This window comes from Marmota marmota, unplaced genomic scaffold, assembly GCF_001458135.2.
Source record: "Marmota marmota marmota unplaced genomic scaffold, marMar, whole genome shotgun sequence".
Lineage (NCBI taxonomy): Eukaryota > Metazoa > Chordata > Mammalia > Rodentia > Sciuridae > Marmota > Marmota marmota.
In genome coordinates, this window is record NW_026000174.1 from 41,512,740 (window position 1) to 41,538,608 (window position 25,869).

General features: G+C 39.3%; 1 protein-coding gene across 5 annotated transcripts in view; it reads right to left on the minus strand.

Annotated features, from left to right (window-relative positions):
- Window positions 1–25,869, minus strand: part of Mpped2 (metallophosphoesterase domain containing 2) — a 172,226-nt gene that overhangs the window by 141,160 nt on the left and 5,197 nt on the right. Inside the window, exon 2 of one of the 5 annotated variants that reach the window (XM_048788530.1) lies at window positions 13,352–13,374. The exons of the other annotated variants lie outside the window; for them this stretch is intronic. The gene's annotated coding sequence lies outside the window, so the exon portion shown is untranslated. The remainder of the gene's footprint in view (window positions 1–13,351; window positions 13,375–25,869) is intronic. 5 annotated transcript variants of the gene reach the window in all.

Here is a 25,869-nt window from a genome sequence, read left to right on the forward strand (position 1 = left end):
AATATGAGTAAGTGGCTCAAACTCCTCCTCCAGTTTTCTCACGTTTACATTAGGGGTAAAAATATGTATTTTGTGAGATGTTGTGAGAAAGTAATTGAATTCACGGAGCACAAAGTAAAGGACCAGTAATTATTACAGTTTTGTTGTTGTTTCTGTGTCTGCAAAACTTCTCGGGATTGCTCTAATTTAACCAGGTGAATGAAACTAGAATATTCTCCCTGATGAAAGGTTCCAAATACATATCTCTTATAAACAGATAATAAAACACCCCATGCCCTGACTGCAAAAGAACATGCCATTTAGTGAGTCATAAGCCAATCCCACCTCTTAAAGTTATTATTCATCTGGTACCATTAAAACTGTCAAGTCTTCTATATCACCTCAGCGCCTGTGTCAAATAGGTGTTATTCTACACAATGGAATGTGTTAATTCAGTCCAAGAAGAGTCACCTGAGAAACTAGAACAGTGAGGCACAGTGCAGTTTTCTAATCCTCAAAGAGGAGTTTCCCAAAAAAATATGAGAATTTATATTTCTGCTGTGAAAAAGCTTTTTTTTTTCCTAATTACAAAATAGATGCTTACTAAAGTTAGGGATAATTAACTTTTGTATATTAAGAATGTGTATAAATAAAAAGCAAAGAAAGATGAACCCATAATTCTGCTCCCCAGAAATAGCTCCTGGTAACATCTTTACCTTTCCATTTCCTCTTTCTGCTATGAATTTTTAAAAACATAACTGGGATCATTTTACACTCAAAATGTTATATTCTGGGTTTCATTTTTTTCTCCACTTAAACCATTTTAACACCAGTGAGTTCACTGTTACTGCAGGCTCTTTATAAACATTTTCACTGGCTATGGGATATTAAATGGGTTAGTTTTGTCATAATTTTCTTAACCATTTCCCTTTGCCGAACTCCCCCAAAAGGCTTTTAAGCTGTCAAGCCCAGACAAGATCTCTAGACACACAGCCCTAACAGTGGGGGCTGCCTGTGGTCCTGAACTGGGCCATTTTGAGCATCAACTATGTAACTTCTCTCTGTGAGAAACACCGTGGGTCCTACTCTTCAAATGCCAACAGACCGTGAATCCAGTGATGTGTGAACCCCAAATGCCAGTAGTTCTGGTCAACAATTATAACAGCTCCTCTAAGATAAATAAAAGAATGTTTTGGACAGCCCTGGCCACCCACAGAAAGCACAGGGAGAAGCACAAACACCTCCCACCTTTGCAGGAGCGCAGATGTAAGTGGCTTCTCTTCTCCTCTTCCCAACTCAGTTTATTTCCAAAAGCGCCATTCCATCAGCACTCAACACTGGTCGCCACCAACTGCACCGTAAGATCTACTTCTTAAGTAATGTATCATGTTCATTGTATTTTTGTTCACGGGGGAAAAAACAGCATAAGGACAAGGGTTAGGTAGAAAAAACAAAGCAGACTTTGCTTATCGTCACAGAATGGAACTCTGATGCCAGAAAACACCATTATCAAGGCTTGCTCAACAGTGTCATGATCATGCCTGACCATCTTAAGATCCCAAACTCCAGGCCAAGCCTTTCTACTGAGGACTGTGCTGTGATCACAAGAAACAACTTGTGAGTTCCATTTGCATTTCCCACAGTTAAAACAAATGTGGATTTTGTTTTAAGTAGCTAAAGGTTGAGCAAAGAGAAGACAGCATTTGCAGATTTTCAGGCACACTGGCTGAAATTTTGAAAAAGCTTCATTGTTTGTGTTAAAACAAGAATGAGTCACAGAGTGCTTCAAGTCCCAAGTCACGGTGGTCGAATGGAAAAGAATGGGCTCTGTCTCAGGAAGAGCCAGACCTGACTTCTGATTCATGCCTCGTGAAGGAGAGAGCTAGGCACCCATTAGAAGGGTTCTTTGTCAAATATGGCAGCTGTAACTCCAAGTGCCCTATGAGGCACACGGCAGATGTGGCCTGCCGTGCAAGGATTTCAGGATAATTGAAGACAATAGGAAGAGCAATGCTGCAAGAAGAAGGAGGCAGTCAGGCTTTCTGCAATGACAACTCAGGCGTATAAATCATCATAAAAATAAGGTCAAGGATCTAGAGATTAAGAAATTAGGACTATTGCTTCTTTGTGTTCACTTTATGAAACAAACTAAGAACCAGGAAGAAAAAGCACCCCCCTTCCTAGACTTCTTGGTTCATCTTCAGGCAGCCTGCCCAATTTAGTAGGGTCCTCAGGCAACTTTGTGAATATCCCAATAACTGCAAGCCGCAGTCTTTGCCTAATGTCAACACCCTATCTAGAGTCCTGCTTTTCGCCTATCCTTCAGTCCATCCTAGGACCAGGCTCCCAAATTGATTAAACTGTAAGTGTCAGTTTAATCACTCATGTCACTCAGGCACAAGTCATTCTCTCCCTTCCAGTCTATAAAATGAACTTCTGCCTCCTTCTTCTTGCTGCCTTGATGTCCTAACACAATTCCAAGGACTGCAGTCGACTTATCCTTGGCTGGTTCCTTTAAGGCTAAGCTCCTATTTTTAAATGCCTATCCTGAAACTCTAGAATCTGTTTCCAGAATCTATCTGTTCAAACTCTGCTACCTGCTACTACATTTTCTTGGGTTAGGAGATCCCCTGCACTTCCTGTACTTGGACCTGACATCATGTGCTAGCCTTCCTGACCCCAGTTCATTTAGCACATAGCTCCACAGGACCATGTGATCTCCAATCCCAGATGTGGATAGATGGTCTCTGGGATTCCACAGCAAGGCTGGTCTGTATTGTCCTGCCTCCTCCATGGTTTCCTAGATGCCTTTGTATGACAGCAGAATTATCATCTACTCAACTCACCCCACAAGACAACCTCTTCTTGCTCAACTGCAGATTATCTTTCTGATGGTGGACTTCTCTTCTTTCTCCCCAAAGAAACTACTTCCAGTTCTCTGAAAGGCACGGCCATGATTCATGCCCTTTGAGACTCAATCACAATGCTGTCACTCTTACTGTGGTGGTATGCAAAGGTAAAACCAACTTGCAGATTTTCAGCATCAGAAAACAGTTTTGGGGGGCTTTACATCTTAAGAGTTAAGAAAATGAGATTGAGACATTGATATCAAAGTGAGAGTCTGTGGACATGCTCAAGTCACCGTTCACATGGTTCTATGAAGAATGTGTCTATGAAACAATGAAAGAAATGAAAACTTGACAGGCTCCCCTGCAATCTCAATTTTTTTCTTTCCAGTTAGTAAAGGGCCAGTCTTTACATCTTTATTTAATAATTCTGTATCAGCAAAACTCCTTTTCTAGGCCCCCCAGTATGTAATCTGCAGGTTAAGAAAATCTGTTCCCTTAGGGCTGGGGATATAGCTCAGTTGGTAGAGTGCTTGCCTCACATGCACAAGGCCCTGGGTTTAATTCCCAGTGCACACACACACACACACAAAAAAAAAAAAAAAAGAAAGAAAAATCTGTTCCTTTAAAAAAAATTTTTTTAAACTCCATTTTGAGTGTTTCGCTGAGTAAGTTAATAGTCTCAAGTGTTCCCTCTGTCATTCCATGATCTATGAATGCGCTGCTTCCACTTGTCCCCCTTTCCGCATTTGTGTCCAACCCCTGCAGCTTTTAAGTGGGAAGTTCAGCAACTAGTAGAAGGAATTCTAAATGCCTCTGGTCTAAAAGCTTAGAATGCTTGAAATGCAAGGATCCTTGGAAGACCATCTGCTCTAACCAGCACAAGTCTCTTTTTACAAATGGGAGGAACTGAGGCCCACACCATTTGATGCTAAACCCAAAATCCCCCGCATTTCTGCAGGCCGTGCCTCAGACGCCTCATAATGAGTCCCTCCACATTGGTGTTTCTGAGTGAAGAAGTCATTCTAGGTCACGATTCTTTATGGAGCCTCAATCAGTGGAACCATTCCAAAAATATGTTTGTGGGTCTGGATTGTATTTACTTCATGCTTCTTCGTGACTTCAGTTCCACATGGTTTTATCATGATCATTGTTTTGGAAAATAAAATAGTCAAAATCTGAATCTTTAATCCACGAGTCTGTCACAGCCTCCTTGACAGAGTAGCAAGATACATAGGTTGGGGAAAACTTGAGTTTCAGTAAACTACTATGAAATCCAGGTTACCCTCAGCAGGCCCTTTGAGCCTTGGCTTTCTCATCTGAAAAAATGGGAATAATATCCAGATATGTGGTGAGAATTCAATAAGATAATAAATTATCTTAATAAGGAAATTAGCACTTGGCAAAGTATACAATAAGCACTCAATAAATGGTAGCTGTTTTGTTAGTGGTATTGTATCATTCCTTCTGTGTATTTTGCCTTGTCTTATCTGGCTTGCCTCTTTTTAACTGGTCTCATGATTCTCACTTAGGCTGTGTGCTCTATAATCCAGATCTGAGATGTCTTAAAGGAGGGAGAGAAGGGGTTACACAAAAGCAGTATTTAACCAACATAAGGCAGTATGATGAGGGCCAAGCCACCGGGATGGAATAATCAAATAACCCAGGTTAGTGCCATACTCCAGGCTGTTGACAAATTTTGTATCAAGACCGATACAAATCATTAGTGGGCACTATATTGAACTGTTCTCCCCCATAATGAATTTAGGCAATTTATCATTTCAACTTGTTTAATAGTTCCAGACTTGCAATTTGTTTGCCTGGCACATAGCAGGAATTCAATAAATATTTGAATGAGTGAATGAATAAAAGAATGACCGTGCCAACTAAGCAAATGCACATCAAAGCTGAAATAGTTGCACTCACGATTCCATTTATAAGGTTAAAATATGTTTTTGAATATTTTTATACTAAAGGGGTCCATTCACACTTTTTGTTGGAGACTGTGTGCAATTTTGTAAAATATAAAACATATGGATTCAAATATACTTTGGGAAATGTATGTATATTTTCCTTCATTTATAATTACTGTTGCCTAAAAGTGACAATTAGGTCAAAACAAACTATTGGCTTCCACAATAGTAATACAAATACAATGATAATTCACTTGGGGGGAGGCTGTACCGGGAATCAAACTTAGGGGAACTTGACCACTGAGACACATCCCAGCCTTATTTTGTATTTTATTTAGAGACAGGGTCTCACTGAGTCACTTAGCACCTCGCCTTTGTTGAGGCTGGTTTTGAACTCAAGATCCTCCTGCCTCAGCCTCCTGAGTGCTGGGGTTACAGGTGTGCACCACCATGCACGGTGATAATTCACTTTTATTTGGAAATGTCCTTCTCTAGTTATTGTGAGGTTTAATTTACATACATAGCCAGATAATCTATTACGACTGTTAGTTTCTGGGGTTTGTTGTTGTTGTTTTGTTTTGTTTTTTAAAGAATGGCTACATGTTAATTTTTAACCTATCAGCAAAGATCTCTAATCAACCATCTTGGTGCCTTTACCAAAAGAATGTGCAGTTATTTCAGCCTCCAAACTGATAGATCATATTTCCCATTTATGTACAATCACTCGGACCAACTGTTGACTTAGCTTTCCAGTGTTCAGTCCAGTACTTTTGTGGGCAAGTGGGAAGCTGCTAGAACAATGTGCTTATGAGAAATCTTCATGGCAATGACCACGAGGGATCCCATGGAAGGCTTTTAGTCTGGTGAGTCTAAAGAGCCTTGTGGCCAGAGGGAGAGAGTCATACGTGAGAATTCATTAAGGAACTGTATTTCCTTAGGCATATCGGACTAGAATTGTAAGGGCCTTGCCAGGAGGATAGAAGTGCATATGAGTGAAGATGGTTTCAGCAGCTGGTAAACATGGAGAATTCCTTCCTTAGTGCCCATGAACTGGCTCCAAAGATAATTCTTAAAGAAGGTGGTTTGGAAATTTTCTCAGCAAGTATCCTAAGAATAGGTAATAACAATGCCCAAGAGCAGCCCCACACACTCAGTCACACCCACGTATATGCGTGTATGTATTTTATTATTACTTTACTTAGACCAGTGAATTATTGAAAAGAGTAAAAATAATCTGACTCAGTGGTTTGGAGTCACACTTCAAGCCAACAGTCTTATCAGGTCATCCTAAGTCCTCTTTCCTCCAAAGGTGCAATTCAGGTACTGCCAGGTAAGAGCTGCCTTCCTTCTAAGTATTTTGAAAACAGCAGTTTTTCCACTTTTCTTTCTCTTTTCTTTGATTCCTTCCTTTCTTCTTCCCTCCCCCTCCCTCCTCTCCTTTCTTCTTATTTCCTGGCTTGGGAACATACCAAAATTTGAAGAGAAAAAAGAGAAAACATAAAATGCTTTATGGTCACAACCAATTCTTTTCAAATAGTTAGGGAACCTGGTCCTCCTCATTTGGACAATTACAGCCAAAAGAAGGATCTGGTTTCAAAGTGCAGCTGCTCATTTGAAGTGGGATAAGCATGGTTAATTTTTTCAATGAGAAAATGGTGATGAATGGAATAGAAAATAAAGATATCTTTAAAGCTAAACTTAAAAAAAAAGATGTTTTAACTCAAGAAAGTCATCAATTTGGAAATATTATCCAGAGAATTTTTCAAATCACTGAAAGGAGCTTTCAGGAAATCTTATGTGACTTACAAATGAAAAGTGTGCCTTGGAGACCAGTTGAAATAAAAGTCGCAGTAGTTGTATAGGCAAGTCTATATGCTGGAACATCCATCAGTGGGGAATCTATGGGAGGCCACAGGGGTCCCAATGTGTACAATTGTCTTCTTTGTAAATCACACAGCAATAATAACAAAGGTCTCTCTCGACCATTTGTATTAATAAAATTAATTGTAGATTGCAATTAACATTTAAATTCTTATGACTTTAAAATATTATTTTGCAAACTAAAACAAACAAAATGATCTTCAAAACTATACCAAATACTGTCTCACAAGTATTTTGCTTTGTAAAAATTTGCTGCGTGGAACACGCTTCTACACTTCTCTGTATGTTAGGCTTCAATTAAAAGTTTATAAATAAAAAAAAAATCATACTCAATCTTCTTCCATATGAAATGTTTTCTCCAAATACATTTTTAAAAAATAATATAAAGACGCAGACTACAAATATCTTTTGAAGTCTTACTAAAAAAAAAATGTAAGCCATTTCAGAAAGTTAATTTTTCTTTTGGGTTTAAGATCCTTAGTTGTCTATTTTGACAGGGGCGGGGGGATTATGCTCATGTTTTAATTTTCCATTCATCACATTTAATTCTTCTCCTTCCTCTCTACTTTTTATTCCCAAAATCAAAGATCATCAACTGCTATCAAGCACCTACACTTTGCTGGGGTACAGTGAAACTGGCCTGGCCTGTCTTTTCTTTTAAAAACAGTCTTCACTTTTAAGCAAAGGGTATAATCAGTGCACTAGCTGCCTGCTGCCTTGTGGGGTTTTATCAATAATGTAGTTAATAAACAGAGGTTTTGTGGGCAACCACATTGTTACAGGTCATCTAAGAATTCATACCTTTCCTTTGACTTCCATCTTAAAAATTCATGAATTAAGACAACGCCAATGGGGGGGGAGGCAAGTGATTTATGAAATAGGACATTCTCATTTGTCACTGAAATTACTGACTTTTAAAATCAGCGATTATTATTGTTGTGTTAAATGATTTATTTTCACGGAAATAAGCAAAGAATCTCAAAAAGACTTTTGAGTCATTTGCCTTAAGGATGCCTTTTAAAGAGTCAATTAAGATGTATATTTCCTACTTGTCATTAAAAATTGGGTGACTAATTTAAGTTTAGTTTATTTTTTTAATTATGCAACCCATTTTCTGTAGGCAACTGACTGAAAACCTTCAGATTGTTTTATACTTCCAACACTGACTGGCATTTACTCTTAGTAAGCAGAAGTTGTCACCAACGACAGAAAGTGATTAGCCATCACTTGCAACCCTACACAAGATAGTCTTAAAACTCCCATTTACCCCCTACCGAACCAATATCTTAGCTCATTCTGGAGCACTCGAATGAGGATTTCTCTAGTAGCTAACATAAGTGAAAATATGAGCCCTTGCTCTGTAGAATACAACAAATTTGGTCACAAAGGAAAATGAAAGCAAGCACCCTAATACTAACTCAAGACACTTTAGTTGGAGGAAAACAGCCTGCATCCCATAACATTTTATGATACCAAATGAGATGCAGGCAATGTAATTTCACTTATGTGATTCACTTACAAGCAATGCAAATGCAATCTTGCTGATTACATTTAAAACAAAGGACTGAATCTGCTTATTTATAGAGCAGACCCATAGTCATGCAAAATCATGCCACCCCCCCAGCCCCGTGTAGAACAAAAAGAAAACAATCTGGTTGAGGACCTTTTCATCTCTGCAGAAAGAAAAATGATGTTAACGTGAACTCAGGGTTGACCCGATATGCTTAATAATGTGGCTTCTCCATAGAAAACAAGGTCAACTGTGAGAGTAATCCTGAGCTGAGGTGTTCAACCCATAAGCAGCCATGTCTGGTGTTTTATTTGTTTTTTAGATAGTCAACGTAAGGGTTCAGTGAGCACTTTCACCTAGGTTTATCTGAAACCATCATTTATCCGTAGGTGTGGGTGCATGTATATATGCCCACACCGCACACACAGTTTGCACATAGACAATACAGATACATAATTTCCCTAGTGAGATCTATTGCTACAACCAAGATATTCACCAGCTGAACTACTCACAACGCATATTTTATGAACTTCTCCATCTTGTAAGTTGGATTTTGAGCATTCCAGAGCTACTATTTTTAATCACTGCCCCAAACTAGAGTTTTTATTAGATAATTTTCCCATTCCAAAGTTCAACATTTGAAATGAATGTGAAGTTCAACAGTTCCAACTAAATACGAAAGTTCCTATCAAATGCCACCTCTGACCTTCCCAGAAAAACTATGAAGCCAGAAGATTTTTCCAACTTCTTGTGACGCTCAGGTTTTAAGATCTAACAGATACTACTGGATTACAACCAGCAACCACACCAATGCCAGCTGCCAGCCATTGCACCAACATCCTAAGCCTCTGTATACAGTCTTACTGACAGCCAGATCTGCGACACCCTAGGCAAAGAGGATCATCACCAAAGCCAACTTGGGCCCAGCTGCAGTTTTAACATGAAAGGCTTAATATGCTACCTCCCACCTGCCACAGAGCATTTTTCAAGAGGGAAATTGCACATGGCTGAAAATGTTCCTTGTGGAGTGACTTATGGCCACAGGGTTTCTCAATCTTAATGAGAGAGATACACTTGAGTGGTCTACCCAAGCGATGCCAGCACAGATCACGGACAACAGAAGCAATTTTCTAGGTATTTGTGGCTCTTCTTTTTGGTCAGAGATAGCACTTCCAAAAAATAACATCTGAGAACATCTCAAAAGTAAAGGTGCCTAGGAAGCTAACCTTGATCTTAAATATTCGACCACAGATAGGACTCAACACTGTACTTCTATTGAACTTTGTAAAATGTACTGAGTTGATGCATCCAATGTTCCCTCTTCGTGTCTCCAAACAGAAAAGACTCAGAAACATACAGGTTTGCTCACTTCCACGCTGTGCAAGCAGTGGGCCAGAAAACATCTAACTTGCTTGGAATGTAAGCCATTATTCAAGCCCACAGCATAAGGCCACACACTTCTCAACTCCCACATCCCAGCAAAAATGCAATTGCTGTCCAAGTGTGCACACTTAGTCAGTCTCTGAGTAGGAAATGGCAGTGGTTTCTGGAACCCATAGGGCCAAGAGATGCTGCCAGATCTCTTGAGAGGAACCAAGGGACACAAGAGTGGTGGGAGCAGGAGGCAATATTCTGAAATGAATGCCCAGTGTGTTCCTCCAGGGCACGTGGTAAAATAGCTGCTTCTGCTACTTTGAAGTTTTCATTTGCAGCTTGTCCCTTATGGGGACCCTACCTTCTTTCAGGCATAGGAGAAGAATCAGGCCTGAATCCTCTTTGACTATTCTGGTACATGTCCAGAGGGGAAAATTATGAAATAACAATGAAATATTGTAAAGCAACTTGGTAGAACCAAGTCCCCAACAAGGTCTACTATACACGAGTTCTTCCAGAACTTCTTCCTCACATCTCTTACCTAGCTAGCATTTATTGTCTACCCCAAAGTATAAGTTCCTTAAGTACCTACATCACATTATAGGTCGTAAAGAGCCACACTGTGCTGAAAATCAGCAACCCTGTGTGATTCTGTGGGTCATTCAACCCCTCTGGGCTGCCAATAGGCCCTATGTAAAAATCTCTGCTTCTTTTTCCCTCACAGTTAGACAGTACACACGTATTTTTTAATGGTTTGATATCTGATTATTAATAATACATACATGATTATTTTATCAAATATATTTAATACTGATGCATTTGGTTGTTTCCCTAGCCAACAGGGACTGGGGGGATGACAGTTCTGTTTTTCTGACTGCTAAACCCAAGAAGACATTCTTTCATCCATCTGCTCATCAGTAACAGTTTCTGTGTTAGCACTGTGGTATGCATTGGAGGTAAAAGGATAAGCAAGACAGCCATGCTCCCTCGCCCCACACTACCTCCAAAAAGTATGATGGATTCACTGGCTGTAACATGTTCAGTGACACCCAACAAGGAGGGGCTCTGAACTTAAGCAAGGTGGGCAATAAACTAGTGCCTGAGTGAGCATATTAATAGGAGGGATGACTCTGAAGACGACGTGGAGATTATGAGTTTAGAGAAAACTGACTGGGAGGACAAAACAACAGAGAAAATACACAGACCCTGAAGGCTGTTAATTGAGTTGGTGCAGATGTATCTAATGACTGAGCCCGTGGACACCATGGAGGATTGAAGAAGATGAGCAGCATCAATCCTGCCCTTACAGAGCTTCTAGTCTAGAAAGCAAAATATTGAAACCGGTCACTAATCCCCTTTTATTTGCAACTGTAAATTTCAAAACAGCAGTAATTGCTGCCAATGTGTTTATGCATAAGCCTGGTGACCCTGGTCTTTTGATCTTTCTCCCTTGTGCTGCTCTGTTTGGGGACAAGACAACTGGGAAAAAGAGATGAACAAACGTCTTCCACTCTGGCCAGAGAAAAGCAGCCTCTCTCTTGCCATTTCTTTATATTATATTTTCCTACATTTCTTGGTTTCTGGATCACATAGGCCAGAAAGAGACACTTTAAGAATAAAATACTTTAAGTATTTTATACTTTTAGTGGCTTCTCCTCCCCAGGTAACTGTTCTCTGATTTTGCCTGCCCTCAGCCTGCATGTTTGAACATCCACTAAAGCCCAAGTAAGCTTGTAAACTTGAGCTCTGGATGTTCATACCTAGACATCCCAGCTGTACTGGAAGAATTTCTACCTTCTAGTAATAATAATGATGACATTAGCAAGGACAAACATGAAATAAGACTTACTATATTCCTGGAAATGCTGTAGTTTAAATCAAGTGATTTAATCTTTACCACAACCCTTTGAGGAACATCATTTTGCCCCCATTTACAGATGAGAGCCCAGAGAGGTGAAGAAACTGCCCAAAGCCACACAGGTAGTAAAAGGCAGACGAAGACTCACGCTTTGGGACTATAATTCTAGAGTCCATGTTCTCATATAGTACACTCTCACTTCTCTGCTTCCTTGGGCAAGAGAGTTTGGGACTATATTTCTAGACCCTTAAAATTTATTCCACAATTGTTAAAAGTCCTATATGTTAATCTTGACTAGATTTTCTTAATTTACCGTATATGAACACTTATTTTAAAAATCTAACCAAGAGACCAAAAAAGAGGAGAAAATGAGTGAAACCAATATGCCCAAGTCTGTGTGCCCCGAATACCTCTGCAGCACCCTAATCTGACTCCATATGTGAGCAAACAAGATATATAAATCTAAGTAGATTTGGCGATTTATATAAACAATTCAGGCCTTATCATGCCTCTGTGAACTGACTCCAATTCATCAAAAATGTAGGAGTAGGTTATATATGGCACCCTCCATTAACTGAAACACACCAATAAATTTCCAAAATGTAGGACTCAGCACCAAAAAAAAAAAAAAAGGTGGCGAAATCCCCACATATATTGTGGAACTCTGCGCAGCCTGTGTCTCCTCTGTGCAATCTTGAATCATGCATAATGCAACACGGCACTGCTAACAGCAGGCGCACACCAGATAATTTACACTTGTTTTTATGGACACGAGGAACTGATCTTTGAAGCTGTCCCTAATGAGATTCCGCTTGGCCCTAACAGCATCCTGAGAGAGTGTTCCGGTTTTCTACTTGGCATCCGGTGCATATTTATAATGCAGAATACAGGCTCATTTAAATTGCGCATGTGGATTTTGGTGTCTTCCCTATTTTAAAGAAAGATTTTCATATACTATGGAGCACTGACTCCTCAATTACTACACCACACTCTACCTAAACAATGTCACCGCCAGTCACTACAGGTACTTATCAAAGAGGCAGGTCCATCAAAGGGCTTCTACCTGCAGGGCACAAAGCTCCCCCAACTCTAACCCTGCACTCAAGTTCAGAGACTCAATTAGGTCTACAGCCAAAGGGCATCTCCAGAAAGCCTAATTACAAAACACCAACAGCAGCAGGTACAGCCAGGGGGAAAAAGAGGGAGGGGACTGAAGTCACCTAAATTAAAAACTTCCTGCCCCAGAAAGGATTGCAATGCAAACTTCATTTTCTTATTATCTCACCTCTTTGAATTTCTGTTCCATGTAAAATTCATCCTTAAGCGTGGTACTTTGTACCAGGTGTTTTTTTGTTTTTCTTTTTCTGATCATTTGATTTTCATGGAGTTTGTAGTTTAGTCACCCATAATTAGAATGCCATCACATACTTCCTTGGAATTTAATTTGCTTTCCCTTTAAGTCAATTTTTAAAGAGTTTCAATTGCAACAACACCACTGTTGTTTCAATAATTTTATCTGTATTTAACCCAAATCACAGACTTCTGTCAAAACAGTTGTTTTATATAAAGAGCTTTTAAGAGTTTGTAAATCATAAGAGTACTGAATAAAACTGGTTTGCCTTATGCAAAATACATGATTCCTGTGCTGACAGATGACCTGTTTTCATTTCAAGTAAACTCAGAGCAATTGTCACTCAGACTCCTGCTAAGTGGGCTGAAATAAATCTCCATCCGTTTCATACTTTTATCCAATAATTGTTGACTCCCAATAGGATCTATAACAGAGCACTTTATAAGGAGTTAAAACAATATACTCTCTAATGCCCCAGTTTTTAAGGTATATAACTATATAGGAAACCCAAAGGGTCAAGTCAAAAGTGAATCTTTGATATTTTTCCTATGTTAGAATGAGTTTACTACAATCAAATCAAGAGTCAACTGAAGGCAGAATAGATCACAGCATTAGTGTAGGAGTATCAGAAATACTCACTCTGAGTTTCATCCAGCTCCATCCTGAAAAAGACACGGGAGACTTATATAAGTTACCCTTTTTTTAAAGCCAAGAATACTGTCAAGTCTACATGCATGTTCTCAAAATGAATGGATGACTATAACAAGGGAGTACCATTTTTTTTTTTTGAGGAAACACGTTAATCCTTTGAATCCTCGCAAACTCAACTTTCAGTCATTCATTCAACAGGTATTTGTGGAGTTTCTACAATAGCGCCTAGCACTGTGACACACGCTGAGGATGTAGACAACAAAATAAATGAATAAAAATAGAGGGAGTTGCTGTCTTCATAACTCTTACAGCCTAGTGAATGGTAGGTCTTTCACAAGCAATTTGAAGATATATTTAAAACAAGTAGAATCAAGGTAAAGCAGTACTTGTAGGTACCCTGAACACATGGATATAGTTTTTATAACTTCTCAAATGGCTTCTTCTTTTTGTTTTTTTATTTTTTTATTTTTAATGGTGAGTACATGTGAGAAACCAACTAATTCAGAGAGAGGGGCAGGGGCAGCCCTAAAAAAATAACAAAGGTGGACAAGAAAATAGCACTCAGAGAAGACCACTGCCAAGGTCATTCAGAGCCTCCAAGTTGAAGATAGTGGCTCAGGATGCTGCTACCCTGCACCTCTCAGTACCTTTCCACTTAATAAAAATAAAAATTCAGGAGGTGTGCATGGAGAGCTGCACTTACAATGCATCTTTCCTTCAATGTCAGCACCGAATCCAGACGGTGTTGAAGACCTTGGGAAAAATCGGTGGACAGATCACCAAAGCTGGCACTAACTGTTGCCAAATGTCTGGCTGGCACCAATGAACAGCTAAATTGGCCATAAAAACCTCACTGTAGTCTTGCTCTTCTCAGAGGAAATAATTCTGTGATCAACAATGAGGCTCACCCAGAGGCCAGTCTTAGAGGGAGGCCTTGAATTTTGAGCTTAACTCAATTGCATGGTTTAGGACAGGAGTTTCATGTTTCAGATGTGCAGTCAAGTAACCTGATCCCATCAGACTTTTAATGGCTTCTAAAAAATCCAAAGTGTTAAATCCCTTTCCCAACCTCCCCCAGAGCAATCAGAAGATCCCTTTCCCCCCAATTCCCACTATCCTTCCCCTCGTCTCTATCCTCACCACTTACTAAGTCACTAACTTAACACATTCAATACTCACTTCTTAAAGTTTGATTGTCATCCGTGGTCTAAAACAGGGCACATGCACCCACCTTAGCACTTTTGAAAAACAGTGAAAGAGAAGAAATAAAAAGAATATCAAAGTGTTTAGAAACAGTGCTTTATTTCAGGGATAACACTATTAGCTTAATTGCTTATGAATCTGGGAAGAATATCTTCACCGAGGCAAACACCACAAGTCCAGCAAAAGACAGATCACTGAGAGTCACATGGTCCCAGGCAGCCTGCAGGAAGCTGAGGTAAGTGTTGACTAAGCCTGTGCCCCTGGCTATCAGTAGGTTAACAGGGACTCCCATCCGCCTCCAAGTACAGAATCCCATGGGAGACAGCACAACCCTAAAAACTACTTGACAAGAAGAAAACAGATGCACCAAACTTAATGGCATGAAAAAAAATAGTTCTGGTGATAACGGACCATATGCCACCCCTGAAAGTGCTGAAGCTCAAGTGTTAATGCTACAGAAGCAATCAAGATAACCAATATTATTGATAACAGTAGCTGCCATCCCTGATTTACAGACCCTGCACTGTGCTTAACTTACAACCACACCGCTATCTTTCAAAGCATACCAAGATCCCCACTATAAAGATTAGTCATTAGTCGCAGAGAAGATAAGTGAACATATGCAAGAAGGACAGGGGGCAAGGGGCAAAGTAAATTCTGGATACACTGTTTTTATAACTTCTTAAATGATTTCATTTTTTTTGTATTTTTAATTGTGCCCAGATTTCTGCTTAGCAACAATCACTGCACTCCCAAACTCTCCAGTCCAAAACACAAATGCTCATATTCTCTCCCTCTCCGTGTCTTTCTCTCTCTCTATTAAAATACTGAGTACAGCAGGGGCTCCTGCAGCCTGGGGTACAGCACCTTGCAAAACGGTGCTATCACATGCCACATGACCTCCCTACAGAGTCTGAGAGCTCAACAAAAATACACTAATGGCCAAAAAACTCATTTTCATTCCACACTTGACAAAATCAACACCTCATGAAGGCAGGTAAGCAGAAGCCACTTTTCACTTTGGAGGGCTCTACCTTAATAACCTTCGAAAAGGAGGAGCCAGCCATCTGAAGGGAACTGACCCCAGCTCACACAAACCACCATGACAGCAGAAAGAGCTCCCGTTAAAAAGCAAAGCCCCTAAATATAGTTAGGCTGTTCTTCTCCTCCTACAGGGGTACCTCTCACCACAGCAGACCACTGCTGAATTTGCAAAGGTTCTTTCAGTGCAAATCCTGGCTGAATGAGTGGGATCTAACAGACCCTGTCTGAAAAACCCGGGGGGCATTTGATTGCTCTGAGTTCCCAAAAGGGTTCATTTCTTTTTCTTTTTTCTTTTTTCTTTTTTTTTTCTCTCTCTCTGTTTTTGTCCACAGAAAATGAAGCTCCACTTACATGTTGAAAGAAATATTTCAAAACATTCCCTTTTTCCTCAAAGTACAGAATTTATGGTAACAGATAATTAACAACAAATGACAAACAATCTGAGCAGTAAGGGTCCCCATTTGGTTGCCAAGATGATGGTATCAAATTCCAAGATAAACAGTGAAGCGTGCCGACTGCCATTAACATCGTGGTGGGGTCGAGATGGGAAGACACAAACCAGAGGAGCCCTCCGCCACAGAGAGGCACCACCTCCCACAAGGTTATTCTTTCTCTTCCCAATCCTCAGGATGGGCTGGGAGCTAGTGTAGAACGAAGCCCACAGACTGGACCAAACCTTTATATTCCACATGGGGAAAATATTAGACTCTTCTTTGAACTGTAGTATAGAAGAATTAAGAATTAGGGACCAATACCCTTTAAGAGTTAACACCCAAAGTTTCACCCCTCCCCATTCTTCTTTAAGTTTGTTGAGTCAAAATAGGTTTCAGTGCTACCAGCTGTGCCCAAAATCTGGGGGTTAAGAACAAAGAGAAAACAAGTTAACCTGTAAAAGTCAGGATGTGAGCGGACATATGGTAAGTCTCCTAGACACGAACAGATGGCGAACCTTGGGAAACCACAACTTCAAATGTTCTTACATCTCTCAAGAGCCGGTTCATAGTTCACTGTTTGTCAAATGGATTTTTTTTTTTTTAATATTGAAATCCAAACCTGAAGTTTTGAATTACCTAAAAAGAACTTTAAAAATGTTCCACCTCAGAGAGCAAAACAGGCCAACATGTCAAAAATTGCCATCCCAACCCTTTGGACTGCTAGATCCTTTGGCATGCTAAGCTGGGTGCTTACCAGGATTAGCCAAAGTAGGATTTTAACTCATCTCCCTGTCAAACAAAGTTTATGGAAACTGACCCTCTTCTGGTGCCAAAGCCAAGGTCAGAAACATCACTATAGCCAAGAAAGAGTTATGATTTCACTAATATATCCACTCTATCACTATATTCTCCTCTTTCTCTCTCCCCCGCCTTCACAAACGCCCCTATTTCTCCAATATTTTTCTTCGTACAAAATTCCCTCATCATAATCCTTACCTGCCTGCCCTAGTATGTTCATGCTGCTGTAAGAAAATATTGGTTTTTTTAAAAACTGTAATTTATAAACAATAGGAATTTTTATTTCCCATAATTCTGGAGACTAGAAAGTCCAAGATCAAGGTTGATTCAATCTCTGGTGAGGTCCCATCTCCCTAGTTCATTGATAGCCATCTTTTCACTGTAACCTCATATGGTGTAAGGTCAAGGGATCTCACCTGGGCCTCTCTTTAAGGGTGCTAATCCCATTTTGGGTGTGGGGGGGTCCACTGTCATAAACTAATCACCTCCTAATACCATTGCCTTGCAGATTAGGGTTTCAGCATATGAATTTTGAAGCAATACAAAAATTTAGACCATAACACTAAACAAGCAGGTCCAAGACACAAAAGTCATAAAATTTTTTAAAGTAAAATATATTAAATATAAAATCATAAAAACAAAGAAAAACATTTTGTGATTAAAAAACTCATACAGTTTGATAGGCTTCTATGGTTATCTCGGAAGTCTTAGAGCAAAGCAAAATGAATCAAAATGGGAAAAAAAAAATCCCCAACTCAAGACTTTAAATAGAGCTGGTAAAATGTCTATGTCATCGTGAAAGGCTAAACCTTTCAGGAAATTAGGGAAGCATGCTGAGGCTGCTTAGCTGGTGGAAGATTTAATTTTTTTCTTGATTTCCGCTTTAAGTCTGTTCAAAACACATTTTAAACTAAGTGTACAACATGCAAGAGGTTTGAAACTCGGTCTATGGCACAAATATCTCAAACCAAGTACAAGGAAGCCTCATTTTTTAGCCAATCAATATAAATGCCAAAAAAGCCCACAGCAAGATGGAAAAAGACATTTGTCTAATCCAAGAATTATCAAATCTTTGAGCTGGAAGGTTTCAGAGGCTGGCTGTACAAGAAATAAATGGGTTTGAGCAGAGTCCTGCAATCTTTTAAAGAAGCCACTGCTGACCAAGGAACAATGGTCTGATTCCCACTCAGAATTTTAAACCTCAACACTATCAAGTCCTAAAAATGTATCTGTTTTCTCCATTGAATGGCGATATTAGTTTCTTTTTCATTTTTAACAGTTTTGACAGCTTTAATGCAAAATAAAAACTGCACCAAACAATTTAAACCAACTAGAGAAGCTTATTTTTTGATGGATGGTAAGGAACAAAAAATGAAAAACTTGCATTGTATTATATGCCAAAAATATTTTACCCTTTTACAGGGACCGAATTTGAAGAAAAAGAGAAAAAATTAATGCAAAATAAACAATATGCAGATCCAAACAATGCAAGAACCAACAAATCCAACCGTTTCCTCCATGCAGAATTAGTATTTCCACATAGAACCTGCAAGAATACGTTTACATGTTGAATTAAAAAAAAAGAGAGAGAGAGAGAGGGAAAGAGAGAGGGAGAGACTACCATGGTGGTCTACCCAAGTGTGGCAGTTTTTCCCAGACTGATATTGAAATAATAGCCCATCAAGGCCAGGACAGCTACTATGAGAGTCTAAAGGGGAGAAATACACGAGGAGGAGAGAGCTAAGGAAATAGAGAAAAGAAAGAAAAACACACTGAACAATCCAAAACGCAGTGAGCTTCCCCCCCCCCCCATTTTGGAAACAGATCAGAACCACCTAGAGTGTGTTGTGCAAGATGGGATAGGTTGAGTGTCATTAGCTTTGTTTTGACATCTTAAAAATCTCTTTTTGGTAGGCTCTAAAATCTCAGAATTAAAATTGAATATGTCTCAAATGCACAGCACCTAGTGCACTGCTTCCTTTTTAGGTTTTCTTGCCACTTTATCAAAACATCTCCATAAAAGAAGTTTAAAACAAAAAGGTTATGTAAAGAAGGAAAAAGATTCAGTCCAAGGGAAGCAATCTTATAGTTCCCCAGTGTTAGACCTTGACCATCCACTGCTGTGGCCACACTCTCTCTATGATCTTTCTGTATCACTAGGAAGTAGGTAACCATTTCAGAATTTGAAATCCACATATAACCTAGAAGACAAAGGATCCATTTTATGTGTCAAAATTCTTTAACCTCCCTGAAAGTCGAGTAGCTAATAAACAAAACAAAACAACAACAAATCACTACCCACTGATCCACCATCCAGCTAGGAGTCTAAGAATAAATCCATATGGATACAAAAAACAAATCTAATTTTAGATTGCCTTTTTAATGCTTGAATGCAAACAATGAAATCTACAGAAAAATAGGAGAAAAAGTCGGCTCTAAAACCAAGTCCAACTGTCACGGACCACAAGACGGTACCCTCAGGGAGTGTATGGGAAAAAGAACTTATTTTCAAAAAGAAATGAGAGGAAAAGAAAAATACCCTGTGTTTATATATGAGTGCAAGCTAAAAGGGCCATTCAGTGTCTCCAAGACAAATTTCAGACTGAAAACATTAAAAAAAATTATGGCCATGCTAATGTGCAGGCCAGTGATAAATTTGTAATGAGAATGAGAAAGTGGCTTACCAAGAGAGAAATGTGTGTTTAGAATTTTTTTTTTCCAAACAGCTAATGCAGCCCAGCTCTGTAGCAAAGGATAAATTTCTACCTTGTTAGTGAAGTGTCATTTTATAGAGTCCCAGACCTTCATTCATTCGTTGCTATTACTCTTTCCTGTGTGAGAGATAGAGATCATTTCTCTTCTCCCAGACATCACATCCCCATGATGTCTCACTAACATATTCTTTCCCTATGGAATCTCACTAAGGGTGTGGGGTTGTTGTTCTTATTTTTGAGTAGAGAGAAGAAAAGGAGAGAAATAGAAAAAATTCTAGACAAACAGGAGAGAGGATGATGCTATAGGTCATGCTATAGGTCATTGGTAATGAACCCAAAATTCAGAGAGGCCCAACTTGCTCAGATTACAGAGCTAATTAACAGTGACCACCACAGGGCCAGAATCCGGGTTTCTCCAACACTGTCAGGGAGTCCACTGCAGTTAGCTATCTGCTTCCTGACACCATACCCTCTGCTGGCTTCCAAAACTGGATTCAAAAATACTTCTTTAAAAACCTCCCTTTTGTTATAAGTCTAAGAAGTGAGCAAGTTGAATTCTATTGAACCAACAAATAGCCTGGATTTATTCCTTGGCTTTTGCTTTGTGTATTATTTGTTATTGCTGTTCTCCATTTTGATTTGGTTTGGTTTAGTTTGGAGGGTTTTTTTTGTTCTTCTTGTTTGGGTTTTGAGCTGTACTCTATGTTGCCCAGGCTGATCTCAAACTCTTGAGCTCAATCACCTCCTTACTCAGTCTCCTGAGTAGCTGGGATTATAGGAATGTGCCACCATACCTCGTATGGGCCTATTCTTTGATTGTATCATAAAACCGAAGAGTCTTAATTCAAACCTTGCTGACAAAACAGAATTTGGATACTAGCTAAATTGTTATCATTATTTTTTTAAAAAGGTGTTTTTTTAAGATTATCACTTTGTTGTTATAAAAACAATTTAAATTATACAAAAATATATAAAATAAAAAGTGAAAGGTCATTAGCCAACACTCCTTCCCTGAAACTTATTCCCAAATTTATTCCCTAAATATTCACCAATAATGTTGATATTAATCCTTCTTCATACTTTTACATATATAACCATGCATTTTTTTGACCAAATGGCATTTTTCTATAATACTTTCCTGTAACTTTGTTTTTCAACTAAGGATATCTAATACAGACCTGAAACAAACACTGACTTCCTACCACATTCTTGAACTGGATAAGAATGAAACCTCAGATCAGACAAACAAACAAAACCCTGTAAGAATTTGGCATAGAATGATCACTCAGCATCCCTGAAAGTTCATTTTTGATCAACGATGCTCAGTAAACGCTGATGTCTGCTACACAGTGCAACAAGAACACATGTTGGACATGTCAGGTTTACACAGCCAAGCATTTTGGAAAGAAAAAATTAATACTTATATCATGTTCACCAGCTAGTAAAACCTAGGATATTATCACAACATCAATTCATTAAGTGCCGTGTTTCATAATTATACGTCGTATGCGTCATCTCATTTAATATTCACAACCATCTTAAACCTCATTTAAAAAAACTGAGATCCTGATTCTCCATCGTCACCTGACCAAGCCAGTAACGGCATGATCAGCACTTGTATACAAATGTCTTGACTTCACGCCACATTCTCCCCTACCATGTCTTCCTTCTTCAGCCTAAGCATTCAATCCTGACCATGACCATCAACTTTTTGAAACACAGATATCAGTGGGGAACCTGAGATACTGACCAGTTAGGGCACAGGGTTCCAAGGATCCACCCCAGGAGGAGGAAGGCCACTGTCATTCATTCCACTGAGGCAAAAGGGAGCACTTGGCTGACAGAATCCCTTCCCCCTTGGAACTGCTACTCTCAGGGAGTAATTGGAAGTAAGTGAGATCCTCCTAAGCTGTACATCAGGACACCTGCAGACCCCAACCACCCAAAAATCCCGCCTAGAAAAGTCTCCATGGTGTCTTCTGATAATGGCTCCTTGAGAAAGACAGGACAAAACTCACCAGTGACTTTTATTTATTCTTTCATTAACAATCACTGATTTTCAAAATGGGTGGAGACAATTTGAATTAAAAGCTCAGAATTGAATAAAATAATGATAACAGGTAAATCTGAGTCCACTGGGCACTCCTTCGCTTTTATCCCCCTGGCAACCTTTGGAGACAGGCATTACTTTCATCAATCCCATTTAACAGATGGAACAAGAAAGCTCAGGGAAGTGACTTTTCTCTGTGGTAGATGATAGAGCCAGCAGGTGGTGTAACCAGGTTTCATACCTGGCCAACTGATTCCACTACTAAGGTGACCACTCTGTGACACTGCCTTCACAAATCCAGGGTAAAAGCAAGTGCTATTTAAGTTTCCAGGGCTGTCAGCAATCAAAAACAGAGACAAGGAAAGAAGCTAAAACTGAAAATAAAATTTACTTTGAACCTCCCCATGGCCAATCCTTAAAGAAAAAAAAAAAAGAGCAATGACCCTCACTCATAGGGTAAGTAGTCACCATGGTGTGTGGGAGACTGAAGGGTTTCTCATAACATGGGACTTTCATGGGAAAACTGAGAGCGATTTTATTTTATTAGGCCTAAAGTCATTAAAAGCATACAGAAAAAATCCTCATGGCATTTCCAGACTTCCATTGGCTCCTTCAGCATCTCCTCCCATCATCATTAAAAATACAAAATAATTTTCTCAACATTCTGCTTGAAAGATGAAGGGGTTGTAGAAAAACGAAGCCCTGCTAATTGTTAGGCTTCAATCATCACATCTATTAGTATGATCAAGAGTCTGAGTAAGAAGGGACACAAATTCTAGGCTAAATTTTGGTCTGTGAACTCCAGCTGTGCTTTGATTTTCTTTTCCAAAGTCATATAGGCTTGCTTTCTTAAGGGGGGTGGGGAAACCTACCCTAAGTCACAAGCAGATTCAAGGCCATGGTTCTCAGAAAGCCTGCTAACAATCTTGTCAGAACTGAAATAAAAACTACATAAAAACTACTGCTACATCGATGTTCATAGCAGCAGAGTTCACAATAGCAAGACTGTGGAACCAACCTAGATGCCCTTCAATAGACGAATGGATAAAAAAAATGTGGCATTTATACACAATGGAGTATTACTCTGCATTAAAAAATGACAAAATCATAGAATTTACAGGGAAATGGATGGCATTAGAGCAGATTATGCTAAGTGAAGCTAGCCAATCCCTAAAAAACAAATGCCAAATGTCTTCTTTGATATAAGGAGAGTAACTAAGATCAGAGTAGGGACGAAGAGCAGGAGAAGAAGATTAACATTTAACAGGGATGAGAGGTGGGAGGGAAAGGGAGAGAGAAGGGAAATTGCATGGAAATGGAAGGAGACCCTCAGGGTTATACAGTGGAGGGGGTAGAGAGAGAGGAGGGGAGGGGAGGGGAGAGGTGGGGAGGGGGGAGGGTGGAGGATGGGAAAGGCAGCGGAGCACAACAGACACTAGTATGGCAATATGTAAATCAATGGATGTGTAACTGATGTGATTCTGCAATCTGTGTATGGGGTGAAGGTGGGAGTTCATAACCCACTTGAATCAAAGTGTGGAATATGATATGTCAAGAAATTTGTAATGTTTTGAACAACCCACAATAAAAAATTTAAAAAAAAAAAAAAAAAAAAAAAACTAAACCAAAACCTCTTCTAACCAGATGAAATGGCAGCTCTGAGATCTGCAACGTGGGGACCAGGTCTTCTTTAGCTTTGTTTCCTCACCCCAGCAACAACTTGCAAATAAGCCCTGTCTTAATTGCAATCTTAGTAAGTCAGAGCTAAAAAAGTTCCTTAACTGTTATTTGGTGCACATGTTTACATGGGAGTAAACTGAGGCCTGGAGAAGGGAAGTAAATGAATTGCCCAGGGTCAGTCACAAAGCTGAGTTAGGACTAATTGAATTAATTGGGAAATGAGATATTCTTTAATTAAGATGAGACAACCATACCTACCACCACGAACTTGTATAAAAGAAAACAAGGGGCCATTAAAGAAGCCAAGATTTTAACTCTACTCTAGGTCATCTGTCACAGATCTTCGTAGACCTCAGGTGTTAAGTGAAAAAGAAAAGCAAATGTTTCAAGAATCCTGAGCAAAATAAATGAGCAATCACTCAAATGCACAAGACAAAATACATTTAGGGAAAGGAGCAAATTTCTGCCAAAACATGTTGAAATTTTAAAAAAAAAAAATGAAGAAGTTTTTAGATTAGATATTTCATATATATTTTCAAGCCACTTTAGTTCTACTTAGATTAAGAGCAATGCTCTTTAATATAGCATGTGCAGAAATATAACATGATTCTATTCAATGAAGATAACTGAACATCTACTATGGGCCGGTCACAGTGCTAGGTCCTCAGGCCTGCAAAACAAGATCAAGCAGGCTCTTGCAAGGAAAAGGAAAGGCAATGAAAAGGTGAGTCAACTTCCTGACAAAACACACATACAAAGTCAAAAGGTCAAGACAGAAAAATTCCAATGAAAATCTCCAAGCATCAATCACAATTTCTCACCTCAATACATAATCCAATCAATTGATCTATCAGCATATCTGAACATCTGTCACCTGCTCAGAAGTACAATTCCCACTTTAAGGATTAAATCATGTAGATGAGACAACTAGAGAGAGAAAGAGATCTGAAGAAATATAATGCAAGTCATATGAAATAAATGCCAAGTAATGGGGTGTCCTGTTGGGTAGGCACAGTCATTTTGGATTAGGAAGAAAGAGGGAGAAGAGGCTTCATATAAGAGCAGGAGTCTACACTGGCTTTGAGGCATATGATAATCAGATAAACACACTGTACCTATGAGAAGAGGTAGAGAGCCCCAGGTGTGCTCAGGTGTCAGTGTGACAACTTGAGTGGCTGTAGCAGAGTGTAAGAAGGCAAACCCACTGGTAATAAAAGAGAAAAAAAGGCATGTGGCAACCAGCCTCTGGAAAACGCCTCTGTTCCTAGGTTGGAAGTATGATAAAAGGGTTACACAGCTATCTAAGTTGCCACCGCAAATCTCATTTCTCAGGCCTTTTATTTTTTCCAACAAAAAGGAGTATAATTTGATCCTTCCAATTTTTCATGGCTAGATCTAAGCAGATCATTTCTAAGGTTACGTGATTTTAAAATAGCCCTGTGCATTCATCGGTCATCAGTGGAATCTACGACCAAGAATAAGTGAGCAGATGTCTGCAGACCTGAAGACCAAGCTGAGCCTCCCCGTCAAGTCATTTCCCAGGAATCTGGGTAAATCATAGCTTCTCCTGCCAGATGGGAAACAGGATTCACCAAGTTCTTTGTGATTCCTTCATACACAATGTCACACCAGCAAAACCAAATTAAAAGTATCCAAAAATATGGGCTGTACAAATTTTAAAACACATGCATAGAACAAAAACAAGAAAGAAAAATGCACAGAAACAGAATAAAAAGAGTATCTGAAATGACCACATATTTATTGTTCAGAAAAGCCATCTTAACAAAGACAAATCTTATTCACCTTAAAAACTCATCCTTAAAATCACATTAGTAATCCTTCATAATCGTGAACCAATTCTAATTTAAAGTATAAAATTCTTTTAAATGGTTTAGCTCTAATCATTTGCAATGATTTTTCTTATTTTTCTTTTCTCTTTATTATTCAGGCATGGTGTTTTAGTTTTCCAACTTTGCATAAATTTTATCATAGGCTACTGAGTGGCTCTTTAGGATATCCTCACAAAGCAAAATCCTAGTATTTATACTAATATCAAGGTAGTCAAGGGAAATGCCTTTATGTTTGGTTAGTGTTTCCGAATTTGAGAGGATTTGTGGTGGGGTGGGGGCAGTAGAAGTTCTACTCTCTTTGTAAATGCCCACATAAAAGAATTACTAAAGAAGGAGGTTGTGACTTGGACATGCTCAGAGTTCAATTCTGCCAGGAGTGGTAAAAACAGTCAACAGAGTCCTAACCTCCCTTCTATCTTGACTATACAATAGTTTTCAAAGAGGTTTAGTCCTACTATGAAAGACTCATGTTAGACATCGGAAGGGTCTCATAGAGAATGAGCACCAGGCCTTGAATAAACAAGGGAGATGGTGACCTTTGGCCCCCTTCTGCTGAAAGCCCAGCACATCCTGTGGCAGAAGACCAGAAAAGAGTTGGTGTGCAACCAGGTGCTGCGAAATCCTTGCCTCTGGGTTTCTCCCACACTTTACTTCTTAAACAGTTTAAACCTCAGACAGGACTTAAGCAGTATTAGGGAGTGGGAGAAAAGTACAATTCCTGGAACCAACTGTT